The sequence below is a fragment of the Lagenorhynchus albirostris genome, chromosome 7 (assembly GCF_949774975.1).
Source record: "Lagenorhynchus albirostris chromosome 7, mLagAlb1.1, whole genome shotgun sequence".
NCBI lineage: Eukaryota > Metazoa > Chordata > Mammalia > Artiodactyla > Delphinidae > Lagenorhynchus > Lagenorhynchus albirostris.
This window is the reverse complement of record NC_083101.1, coordinates 77463272-77476323: the sequence shown is the minus strand read 5'-3', so window position 1 is coordinate 77476323 and position 13052 is coordinate 77463272. Positions and strand designations below refer to the sequence as shown.

At 35.4% G+C, this 13052-nt stretch overlaps 1 long non-coding RNA gene across 1 annotated transcript in view; it reads left to right on the top strand.

Moving 5' to 3' along the window:
* LOC132522954 (uncharacterized) overlaps positions 1-13052 on the top strand; it is a 413938-nt gene that overhangs the window by 228494 nt on the left and 172392 nt on the right. The window contains exons 5-6 of the long non-coding RNA XR_009541389.1: positions 3095-3219; positions 4474-4553. This is a non-coding gene — a long non-coding RNA (uncharacterized LOC132522954). The remainder of the gene's footprint in view (positions 1-3094; positions 3220-4473; positions 4554-13052) is intronic.

Here is a 13052-nt window from a genome sequence, read left to right as displayed (position 1 = left end):
ACCCAACACTGGAGCCTACCCAGGCTCTTTGGTGGGGCTAATGTGTACTCTGGGAGGGTTCATGCCAAGGAGTACTTTGCAGAACTTCTGCTGCCAGTGTCCTTGTCCTCACAGTGAGACACAGCCACCCCCTGCCTCTGCAGGATACCCTTCAATACTAGCAAGTAGGTCTGGTTCAGTCTCCCCAGGAGCCAGTGCTCCTTCCCCTGGGTCCCAATGCACACACTACTTTGTGTGTTGCCTCCAAGAGTGGAGCTTCTGTTTCCCCCAGTCCTGTCAGAGTCCTGCAATCAAATCCTGCTAGCCTTCAAAGTCTGATTCTGTAGGAATTCCTCCTCCCGTTGCCTGACCCCAGTTTGGGAAGCCTGACGTGGGGCTCAGAACCTTTACTCCAGTGGGGTGGACTTCTGTGGTATAAGTGTTCTCCAGTTTATGAGTCACCCACCCAGCAGTTATGGGATTTGATTTTATTGTGATTGCACCCCTCCTACCATCTCATTGTGGCTTCTCCTTTGTCTTTGGATGTGGGGTATCTTTTTTGGTGAGTTCCAGTGTCTTCCTGTCGATGACTGTTCAGCAGCTAATTGTCCAGACAGTTATTTTTAATTGAAATTTATTTTTGCTGTGTGCTTGAAAATTGAGAATAACAGTTTTTTGTTTGTTTGTTTGTTTTTACCATGCCACACAGCTTGTGGGATTTCAGTTCCCAACCAGGGATTGGACCTGGGCCGTCAGCAGGGAATTCCCAAGAATAACAAAATGTACCTATAGCTTTTCATTGTAAGTGAAAAGGAAGTAAAGCCTTAATAAAATTATCATATGTTAGGATTTTTTAAAGCAAGCTCTGATCTTGTCAATCGGATTTCCAAACTGTTTTATGTATTAGCAATTTCTTTTTAAAGTTTTATTTCCAGGAACTAGCACTACATAGGTAAATAGGACGCAGTCTCTTTCCTCATGTAATTACGCTCTAATATGGGAGTCAACATTTTACAATGAATTAGTTCATTGAGAAAAATTCTGTACTATCTATGCATATTAGAAACAGTGAGGAGACTAAGATGGCATTATCGGCTTTCTTGATAAAACAATTCTTCCCGGAGAAGATACTTGAGCTGGAATCTGAAGAATGAAGAGGGCTTGCCAGTTTGTAAAAGTGGAGGTTATTTGGGGCTGACACCAGCATCTACATAGGCTTGTTAGTTTGAAAAAACATGGGTAGGGGAACTGTAAATGTATCTATATGGCTGGAGCTTAAGGAGTGAAGAGGAGGGCCAGTGAGTAGGTATATTATATTATAATATTATAATAGTTAAACATATTATAATAGTTATAGTATAACTATTATAATAGTTAAACAACCTAAAAATAAAATACAATTATCTGCCTTACTGAATTCCTATCAGATTAACAATATGAGTTGGAGCTTTGTTTTACCATAAGAGCATGTGACTTGCTTGGTCTGCTTGATTTCATCCTGGTGATCAATATTAATATACACTCTGTCAAGCAAGTCAAATTTGTCATCACACACTAGCTTCATCTATTGATTTGCTTTTTACCAATTGATCTAGCTCCACAGAATGTTTCAGAAAGGGCAACAAAAGTAGATCCTATTTCATATTCAACAGAGATGCCTAGAAATGCTATTATTTTGCATTGGGCAAAACATAGTTCTTTTCTCCTTCCTGTGTTTAGAATTAACAGATTTCTCAGCCCTTCAAATGCCTTCTTTACTAATTGGTGAAATTGATTATTCAGACAGATGGCATATTTAAGGAAAGTAGTTACTTTTATATCCCTTGGGAAAGAGCCATCTGCTCTGATTGGCGGTGGGGGGAAGCAGATGTTATAACTTCCCTATAACCTGTGGAGTCTTTGTAACCCATTATTTCAACTATGATATAGTACTACCTGTAGAATAACAGCAGTTTACATAATTCTTTCCATTAACACATGTAAAATATCTAGATACAGCCAAAGCCAAATATATTGGATTGAGACCAGAGTTCTTTACCTCATCTCTCCTGTTCCTTCTCCATCTTCACATTTTGATTCAAAGTTTGATTCATTCAAGTTGACTCAAAACTAGAGTAGATAAGAAAAAAGCCCAGGTAAAATGGGCAAAGGACTTAAGTGGACAGATATTTCTCCAAAGAAGATCAACAAAAGGCCCATAACCACATGAAAAGATACTCAACATCACTAATAATTAGGAAAATGCAAATCAAAACCACAATGAGATACTACCTCAAACCCATAAGAATGGCTAGTATTAAAGCAAACAAACAAAATAACAGTCATTGGCTATTTTCAAGAAACAAACAGAAATAGCAAGTGCTATGTATTGGCAAAATTATATATCCAAAAAAATAAAATCAGGGATTCATATCTGTACACACATGTTTGTAGCAGCATTATTCACAATAGCTAAAAGGTGGAAGCAACTCAAGTATCCATATATGGATGGATGGATAAACAAAATGTGGTATGCATTCAATGAAAAATGAGTCAGCCTTAAAAAGGAAGGAAATTCTGACACATGCTACAACATGAACAAACTTTGAAAACATGATGCTAAGTGATTAAGCCAATCACAAAAGGACAAGTGGTGTATCATTCTAGGTACCTAGAGTAGTGAAACTGATGGAAAGTAAAACGGTGGTTGCCAAGGGCTGGGACCAGCAGGTAATGAGGAGTTAATGTTTAATGGATAAAGAGTTTCAATTTGGGAAAATGATGAGTCCTGGAGATGGATGATGGTGACATTTGCACAACAATATGAAAGTATTTAGTGTCACAGAATTGTACACTTAAAATATTTTAAGTGGCAAATGTAATGTCATGTATATTTTAAAATGATAATAATAAAATAACACAGTGAAATTAGTTTGATTATTTTTATTTCAAAACTAATAGCATGTGTTCTAACTTGGAAGTTGTGCTTCACGTTTCCTTCCCACCTTGGGGAAATTTCATAAGAAAGCTCATAGCATCTGCTCTATTTTCTTAACCTTTTATCTCTCTACTAAGTTGATAAATATGTGATATTCTCCAATACAGTCAAAATATCTAATTCTCATTATACCCATAGACTAAATTTCCATCTTGGATCAAGGATAGCAACACGTTGTAAGAGCTGAACAAGGAAAGAAGACATGAGAGGAGGCTACAAAAGAAAGACACTACTGGGATCACAGTGAATCTGAGGTCACAAAAGTAAGTAAAACCCAGAGAACATAAAATTGGAGTTCAGAGTATAGTGGGAAGTGTATGTGAATACTCATGAGCCAGACATCTGCAGAACCTAAAGATCAAGAAAAATGGTCAAGCAAAGCAGTCATTGATCAAAATTCAAAGAACTAACAGAAAATTTGTACTATTCTAACCCTGGGAAATGAGGGATGCTGTGACGGGCTTTGCCACATAATTTAAAAGACCTCTTCTACTCTGTATTCTTACCACCTCCACCAGTGGCAACCTATACTAAAGAAAACTGATAGAATGATAGTAAGAATCACTGGCAAAGTTACTCTTTCCCTACAGCACCATGCCAATATTAATAATTAATAATGAGAACTAGAATTTGCATAGCGCTTGTCATGCTTCTTATACCTAGCTGTGGTGGTTATACATTTTCTGCACCAAGGTTGTAGTTCTATACTAGAAGCAAAACTCATGCCAATTCTCCTTGCTTTGTCTACCAGTGATGAATAAGTACTTCTGATAATGTCAAGAAAATTCAGTGATTTGAGTTTCATCTGTTCAAATATAAAGTAAGAGGTAAAAATAATAAACATTCATGAAAAGGGTAAATTTTTAACTATTTAATTTACAAAAACTACAGATCTTAATGCACATTTCTTTATAAAAGGAATAATCCAAGTTAAAAAATATTAAATGCAACATGCATGGCTTACGATATTAAAAAAATCAGAATCAACTTAAATGTTCCATTGGAGGGAGATATTTTAAATATATTGTAGAAACATGACAAAATTCATAAATAGTAATGTGGGAAAAAAATGCAAGATAAAATTGATACACTAAAATCACAACCATGTTAAAACATATAACCATAAAACTTAAAATGATTACACATATCTTTCAGTCAATGAAAATGTATGTGATTTTTCTCTTCTTTTAAACTTCGTATAATGATGCTATGTTAATTTAATAAGAAATGTATGGCTTTAAGTAGACATGGGGTTAATAGTTCTTATTTATACAATATTTACATTACTTTAGTAATCTGGGAAAGCTGCAAGATAAGTATTTTTATCTAAAATAAAAATGGAGGAGGAGAAGCAGCAGTAGTAGTGGTAGTGGTAGTAGTAGTAGTAGTAGTAGTAGTAGTAGTAACTTATGGTTAAACTTGTCACACAGTTATCAAGCAGAAGATTCAAGATTTGAAAAGTGATTGGTCTGCTTCTGAAACTTATGGTCTTTTATCTATATCATGCTTTCTCCAAGCTCTACCCCATGCTGCTTCCGGGCCTTGGAGCTCCATGTTATTTTTCCAGCACACCACCTTCCATTTGTGATGAAGAATGGTAAGTAGACATACCCTTAAATGAAAGAGCCTTCAAACCTTCCAAGTTTCTCTCACCCACTCTCCCTATAGGCCTAATTTTCTTCCTCACATAAACATTTGTACTATATGTCCTGATAGAAGTAAAGAGTAGCCCCCCAAATGTAGACTTTTTCTAACAGTGAAATTTTAAAAGTTAGATGGAAAAAGTGTGTTCCCTCAAAATCTGTATTCTCATGCTAAAACTTTTTTTTAACTTTTAATGTTGAAATGTTAGACTTACAGGTTGTGAATAGGTTCCTGTACATCTCTCATCAGCTCTGACAAAATGATCAATACTACCAAGAAACAAGCATAGTTATAATACTATTAATTAAACTACAGATCACATTCAAATTTCACCAGTTTTTCCACCAATGTCCTCTTTCTGTTTCAGGATCCAATACAGGATCCTGCATTGTACTTTTTTCCCTTAGTCTGTCAACCTGCAACAGTTCCTTAGTCTTTCCTTATTTTTTTTTAATAATCCTGACACTTCTGAATAGCATTACTGTTTAATTATTTTGTAGAATGTCCTTCAATTTACATTTGTGTAATATTTCCTCATGACTGGACTAAGGTTAAGCATGATGAGCATAACTACCACGGAAATGACAATGTGTCCTGAGTTCTCAATGCATGGTATCATTTTGCCTTTTTACTGGTGATGTTAACTTTGATCCCTTGGTTAAATAGTGCTTGTGGGTTACTATCTTTCCATTTGTAGTTAATAAATACCTTGGGGTAGATACTTTGAAACTATGATAATATCTTGTTTCTTCTCAAATTTTCACGTGCTACTCAGCAACCTAAGTTGGGTCCTGTCTACAACAGTTATGTCTGTGGTGTTTGACTAGTGCTGATATTCTACTGAAATGTAATTTGAATCTTTAGTAAGTGAAAGGCACATACATTGCACAAGTCACAATTTTTTTTTCCTTCCTCAGATCCTCAGTACTTATAGGAATGTATCTCTTAATATTGTTCTTTCCCTTCATCAGCATTGGATTCCATGAAAAATGCTACTTACTTTCAGTCATTAGTGGTGTCTCACTTTTCTCAGCCACCTAATTTACTTTGGCACTAGAGTAGGATGAGTGAAAAAATAAGACTACACTGCACAATATGAGGATATGAGTCTATTTCCTGCAGAAATTCTGATAGGGGAAAACATTGGCAGTATTCCTTTCAATATGATAGATGTCAACAACCAAAAAATCCTCATTGATTTTATTAGATATCCTCTAGTTTGTGCTTTTAATGAAACAAATCTGATTACATATAAGAAAAAAAATCTCTTCAGGTTCAGTTTGTTTTATTATTGTCTAGCCCTTCTTATCCTAAGTTGTTTCTCAAGGGAATCATAATAATAGACTGGGATATCATATTCCCACAATACCGAAGGAAAAGTTTCCCTCAAGGAAAAAATGTGGAAAATTAAGTGACTCAGAAATCTCCTATTCTTCCACTCCATTAAAACAAGGGATTAGGGGAAGCAATTTATGGAGTGGGCATGGCTCTTCATCTACATTTATGTGTGTCCCAGGACAAGTCTTTCTTGCATTTCAGTTTCTCTAAAACTAAAGACAGGCAATTAAGTGCTCTCTAAGATCTCACATTTCATGGAACTTTGAAAATATAATTTACTCAAACTGATACAGGCAAGGTGTAAATTAGACAGTTAAGCAAACAGCATTGGTTTTCCTGAATATATTTTTATGCATTTTATTTATGAATAACACTACTTGTTATTCGACTTGCCTCCTTGTTGCAGGTTAACTCTGACAAGTAGGAGGTAGGTTAAATTAATCCTTATAATGTGTATATGACTAGCTTTATTTCTATCATTTGCATATTGCTTCAAATATGCAGTATTTTATAAATGATATCAAGACATAAAAAGAAGCATGCTCATTATTTTCTCCAACATATATAGAGTATTCATAACAAATGTTTTTTTTCAATTACATTTGCTTTTTAATTTACCTATACAAGAACAATCTTAGGAAAAATTGTACAGTAAGTAAATTTAGTCTTTGCATTCTCTTATTTTCCTTCTTTACTAAGTTCCACATATAAAACTGTGAATTAATTGAAGACAGGATCTTTGTCTTAGCCATATCTATATTTTCATTGCTTGTATAGGACTGTCACAAGCAGTTTATTATTATATAGGTATTCAGAATTATAGGTATTCAGAATATGTTTTGCTGAATTCAGTGCAATTCATTGAAATGGAATGCAATACAAGATCATCTCTGGTTAGGGATGAGAGATGAGAATATGGAGACAGAGAATCTGAGGTCAAATCACAGCTCAATCACTCAAAAACTATGACACATAGACATTTATCCAGCCCTCAGTTTCTTGACTAAAAGAAAAGTTAAAAAAAAATTCTTACAGAGTTGCTGTGTGGATTAAATCATGGCATCCTGAACTTCCACTCCTGTGACAGAATATGTCTCCATAATATGAAGAGGCACCACTAGTGAGCCAGAAAATTAAAGAATTTCTGGAATATAGATGGCAAATGAGATTAGATCAAAAGCAAAGCAAAAGCATCATAGCTCCAATATGTACAACACAAACTGGAAAAAATGTCAGCAAGAGGGAAAGAAATTTTCAGACATGCCACGTTCTAGGTAAAATATATCCTATTCTTAAAAGCTGTGCCTACCTTACTGTCCTATGAACATTTTCTTTCTAAAGCAAGCCTAAGTTCTACCCAAAGGAAGGGCCCATGTGCAGGTATTAGGATCAGAAGAAAAAGTGGGCATAGCTGGACTTTTTAAATAATCAAAAAGAGAAAAAACAGTTCTATACATAAAAGAAATTTACCTTCTTATTCTGGAAATTGGTGGGTGCCTAGTTTGTCTGATACATAACATGCTAGAGCAAAACCTATTTATTGGCATATACTACAAACCTAGCAGACCATTTTAATAGAATCTGCTGTTTATGCACATCTAGGGGAGGGAACTATTGGGAAAAGAGGCCTGCATATATGCAGAGAAAACACATGCAAGGTATCTATTGATCAGCCTGATTTTCCACTCAAAAATGTGGCAAACAATCCTAATCACCTGGCAATTTAGGCAAAACAAAAATCAGAAAAACCCACCTATTTGAAAAAAGAGCAAGATGTGCAAACAGAAAACCCAACTCAGAGGACATAAAATAAGAATTTTAAAACCTCTAGTCAGTATACTCAGAAAGGTGTGAATAGTCATTGTCTCTATAAAATAAGGAGTAAAGAAGCACAACAAAATGAACTGGGAATTTAAAATAAAATTACAAAATAAAGCTTAAATAGAATGCATAAATAATAGGATGAATGCAGCTATCACACATTTTGTTGGGAGAAAAAATTCCTAGAATCCAAGACAAGAAGAAAACAACGGAAAATATAAAAACATTGAGAGACATGGAGCATTAATACACCTAATTAATAGAAGAGTATTTTTCTTATCTAAAACATCTTAGCAATTTTATATTTTCAAAATGAAACAGTATGCTTTGTTATAGACAGAAGGAATGATAAATAATATGCACCTATATATTTCAGAACTCCATTTATGATGATATTCCTTTCAGGAAGATGAAATTGGTTACCTACAAATGAATGCAAGTCATTGGCATAACTTCTAATCAATAACATATGAAGATAGAAAATAATGTTAAAATTTCTTTAAAATTCTGAGAAAATTACTTTGTTCTAAAAATTTTCTAGCCAAAATAGCAATCAAAAACTGTGTGTGTGTGTGTGTGTGTGTGTATGTGTGTGTGTGTGTGTACACATGTGTTCAGTGAAGTGAATCCATACCTATTTTCTTTATTTGAAAAAATTACCAAAGATCCTATGGTGAAAGACCAGAAAAGAAAAACAAAAAAAGGTTGACCTGAAATATCACAGACAAAAATTATAGTTAAGTGTGGCCCTTAAGTCATCAATAAATCATGAAAGGAATTACAGGAAATTTCACTTCACCTTAAAGATTAGAAAATTTTTCTTCAAACAGCGTATGTTTACTTATTTTTCTACAAATGCAAACACAATGCTTATTCTGCATTTCTATTTACATGATGCATTAAAACTATCTTATACACTAAATATCTGTATGAAACATTTCCAGCAATCTGGATTATGCATAAATTCTATAACTGTTCCAAATTTACTTGTTAATTCTGTCTGTTTACTTCAGAAAAATTAATTTTGCAACAGTGAAACCCCACTCTCTATAAGCATTCCCCCCAATATCTCCCCCCACAAAAAAACCCCAAATGTGACACTGTTCTTTCTGGAGAACAGGTCTGTCAGCATTTTTACAATATAAGCATTTCAAATACATCAGATGAGATCAAAGAAGCAATTTCTTTTCAATTTAGTGAAAAGAAAAATATTCTAAAAGGAGAAAAGCTTTATAATTACAGTCAGTGAAGTACCTGTATTATGAAAAGGACAGGATAAACCTATTCAGGCTCCATATACAAAGAAAAATATAAAATAATGAAAGTGAATATAAATTCTTTGTACAAAGAAGCACCCCAAATTTCATGGGAATAATTTAGATCAAAAGTGAGAAGGAATATATGTAACATATACATAAGGTTTGAATTTAGGATTATAGACAAACATTAATTTACATTTTCATACATCTGTATTTTTTCTGTTCCAACTATTATAGAGAAGATGTTTCAAAGGAGACACCATATTGACTCCTAAAACTTATTCATCACTACATTTTCAATTGCCATACTTAAGACTTTAATCTCTCTCACTGGTGTCCCAAATACTACAGTGGATGATAGTTTAAAATGTTGTATTATATTTCTATTGTTGCTATAAAATTATACAAAATTCATGGTTTAAAACAATGCAAATGTACTATCTTATAGTTCTGTAGGTGCGAAGTCCAACATGGGTCTCAATGGGCTGAAATCAGTGTGTGAGGAAGGCTGTGTTTCTTCCTGGAGGCTCTAGCAGAGAATCCATTTTCTTCCCTTTCCCAGCTTCCAATGAACATATACATTCCCTGGCTCTGTACCCACTTCCTCCATCTTGCATCTCTCTGACCATTCTTTTGAAGTCAAATCTTCCTCTGACCCTGACTTCAGCCAGAGAAGGTTCTTTTAAGGACTGATATGATTAGGTTGAACCCCTCTAGATAATCCTGGATAATGTCCCATCTCAAAATCCTTAACCTTAATCACATCTGCAAAATTCATTTTCCCATGTAAAGACAACGTGATTACATGTCCCAGTGATAAGGATGTGGACACATTTAGGGGCCCATTATTCTGCTTACCATAGTCCTCTTTCTGTCCCCCAAAGATTTTTATTCTTTCCATATACAAAATATACTCAATCTATCACAACATTATAAAAAGTCTCAACCCATTACATCAACTCAAGTTCAAAATCTCATCTAAATCTAATTAGCCAAAAGTCTAAAATCTCATCATCTAAATCATCTAAATTAGATATGGGTAATATTCTGGTAATAATCCCTACTGGGGCATCCTGTTCATCTATGAAGTCATGGATCTTAAGAAGCAGTTATCTATTCCTAAAATAATATGGTGAGACAAGGCATAGGATAACAGTTATAGAAATTCTGGTTCAAGATAGTCAAAAATAGAAGGAAAAAGAGTTACTGGACCCAAGCAATTTCAAAATTGAGCTAGGAAAACTCCATTAGATTTTTTTTTATAATAACTTTTTGTTAAAACATCTTTATTGGAGTATAATTGCTTTACAATGATGTGTTAGTTTCTGTTGTATAACGAAGTGAATCAGCTATACATATACATATATACCCATTTCTCCTCCCTCTTGCATCTCCATCCCACCCTCCCTATCCCACACATCTAGGTGGACACAAAGCACTGAGCTGATCTCCCTGTGCTATGTGGCCGCTTTCCACTAGCTATCTGTTTTACATTTGGTAGTGTATTTATGTCCATGCCACTCTCTCACTTCGTCCCAGCTTACCCTTCCCCCTCCCCATGTCCTCAAGTCCATTCTCTACATCTGCATCTTTATTTCTGTCCTGCCCCAAAGAGTCATGCGCCACAATGTTAATTGCAGCGCTATTTACAATTGCCAGGACATGGAAGCAACCCAAGTGTCCATTGACAGATGAATGGATAAAGATGTGGCACATATATACAATGGAATATTACTCAGCCATAAAAAGAAACAAAACTGAGTTATTTGTAGTGAGGTGGATGGACCTAGAGTCTGTCATACAGAGTGAAGTAAATCAGAAAGAGAAAAACAAATACCATATGCTAACACATATATATGGAATCCATTAGATTTTATGTGCTGGGATTAATCCTATGTGGCTCAAGTTATTTGGGCTGTAGGCTCTGCCCTCCTAGGCATCCTCCATTTTTCATAAATGGTAGTACATGTTTTGTAGCTGTGTAGTTTTATCAGCCTATTTCCTGCCTGTAGAAATTTATGGTTCTACCAGCCTTCTTTAATTTTGTACTCCATCCCTTTCATTCCCAGCAAGCATTGTTTCTGCTGGCTAATTCTGGAGACTCTTGTGGCTCTCCTGTATATGTCATGGGATTCACTCCATTAGACAAGAAATTCCTCCACAGATCTTTCCTAGATAACCCAATCTCTATCTTTGCTTTTTTTGTTTTTTTGGGGATGACTGAAGAATTATGCCTTAAAACTTCCTAAATGTTTTCTAGTTATATTAAAGTGATCTGTGAGATGAACTTTAATCTCCTCAAAGAGCCATTTGTGTGAATGAACATTATAACCTTTTGATTTTTCTGAGGTATTAGCAAAAAATGGCAGCGCCTCATGCTTGGCTTTTTCCTCTAGGTCATGATTTCCAGGCAGCAAATCTCTTTAGTACTTTTTATTCTACAATCTGAATAGGCTTAGAATTTCCAAAATCATCCAATACTGGCATGCTTTTATGTACGTTTTTTTGTTTGTTTTTCTTTTTTGTTATTTTAATTGTTCTTCCTCAGTTAATCTCCTTCCACTAATATTTTACTATAAGCAGCAAGAAGAAACCAGGCTGCATCTTCAACACTCTGCTTAGAAATATCCTCAGTTAAATGCACAATTTCATTATTTACCAGTTCTGCTCTCCACATAACTGAAGGACACAGTTCTGCTAAGCATTCTGCAACTATGCAGCAAAGATGTTCTTTCCTCTAGTTTCCAGTAACATGTTCCTCATTTCCTTCTCAGCCTTCAGCAGCTGTTCCATTAACATCCATATTTTTCTTAACAGTCTGTTCACAATGATTTTGGATCCTGTAAGATGATTTATGTTTTCTCAGTTCTGCTTCTCTCTTCTTTCTGAATCCTCATTAAGAAGAGTTCCCATCAATATTTCTACTAACAGTTTCTTCAGAGAAATCTAGCCTTTTTCCATCATTCTCTACAAAATTCTTCCAGTCTCTCCCTATTGTGCAATTCCAAATACATTTTCACATTTTTAGATATTTGTTATAGCAGCACCTCACCCCTGGTACCAAATATATATTAGTTTATTGCTGCTGCTGTAATAAATAGTCCAAAAAAGGTAGTTTAAACAATGCAAATTTATTATCTTATAGATTTGTAGGTTAGAATTGCAACAGAAGCCTTATTGGGCTAGAATTAATGTGCCAGCAGAGCTGTATTTTTTTGTGGCATCTCTAGGGAAGAATGTTTCCGTGGCTTTCCCAGCTTTTAATGGCTAACCAAATTCCTTGGCTCTTGCCCCTGATCCTTTATCTTATATCCAGCAATGTTGCATCCCTCTAAACATTCTCACAACTCCTTTTCTGACCACAGTTAGGAAAGGTTTCTGTATTTACAGATCTCTATGACTAGACTGGGCTCCCTGGATATCCAGTACCATCTCCCCATTTCAAGGTCCTTAACATAAATCACATTGGCAAAGTCCCTTTTGCCATATAAGGTAACATGCTCATAGGTTCTGGAGATTAGGATGTGGACAACTTTGGCAGCCATTTTTTTCTTCCTACTTGGCTTCATCTGAACAGACTTGACCACTATCCAGGGCTCCTCCTTTTCCTTCTTTGAGTACTTGCTGTCCCACATCTACATGTTTTTCATCTTTTGAGTGAGCGTGACCGTTTGTCTAATCATTTTAACCAATTAACCTTGCTTGCTTAATTCCTGTGGATCCCTTGGTAGCTGACAGGGGATATGGACTCAGATTATTGTAGACCTCCCTGAAGCTTGGGTTCCCCAGAAAACAGACTATGAGGTGGGGCATACATTCTAGGAAGTTGGTCAGGGAGTGTTTTGGAGATCATCACTGTAGAAGAGGAAGGAGAGAAGCTGCAAGGTTGGGCAGAGGAAGAGATCAGGCTGCAAGGTGGTCTCAACAAAAGCCTCAGGTGACCAGATGTTAGAGAAGGAGTTTCTGAAACCAGATGGACCCCTTAGATTATTCTGTGTTACGGTGAGAGAACAAGTCCTTCCTGCTCTAGAAGC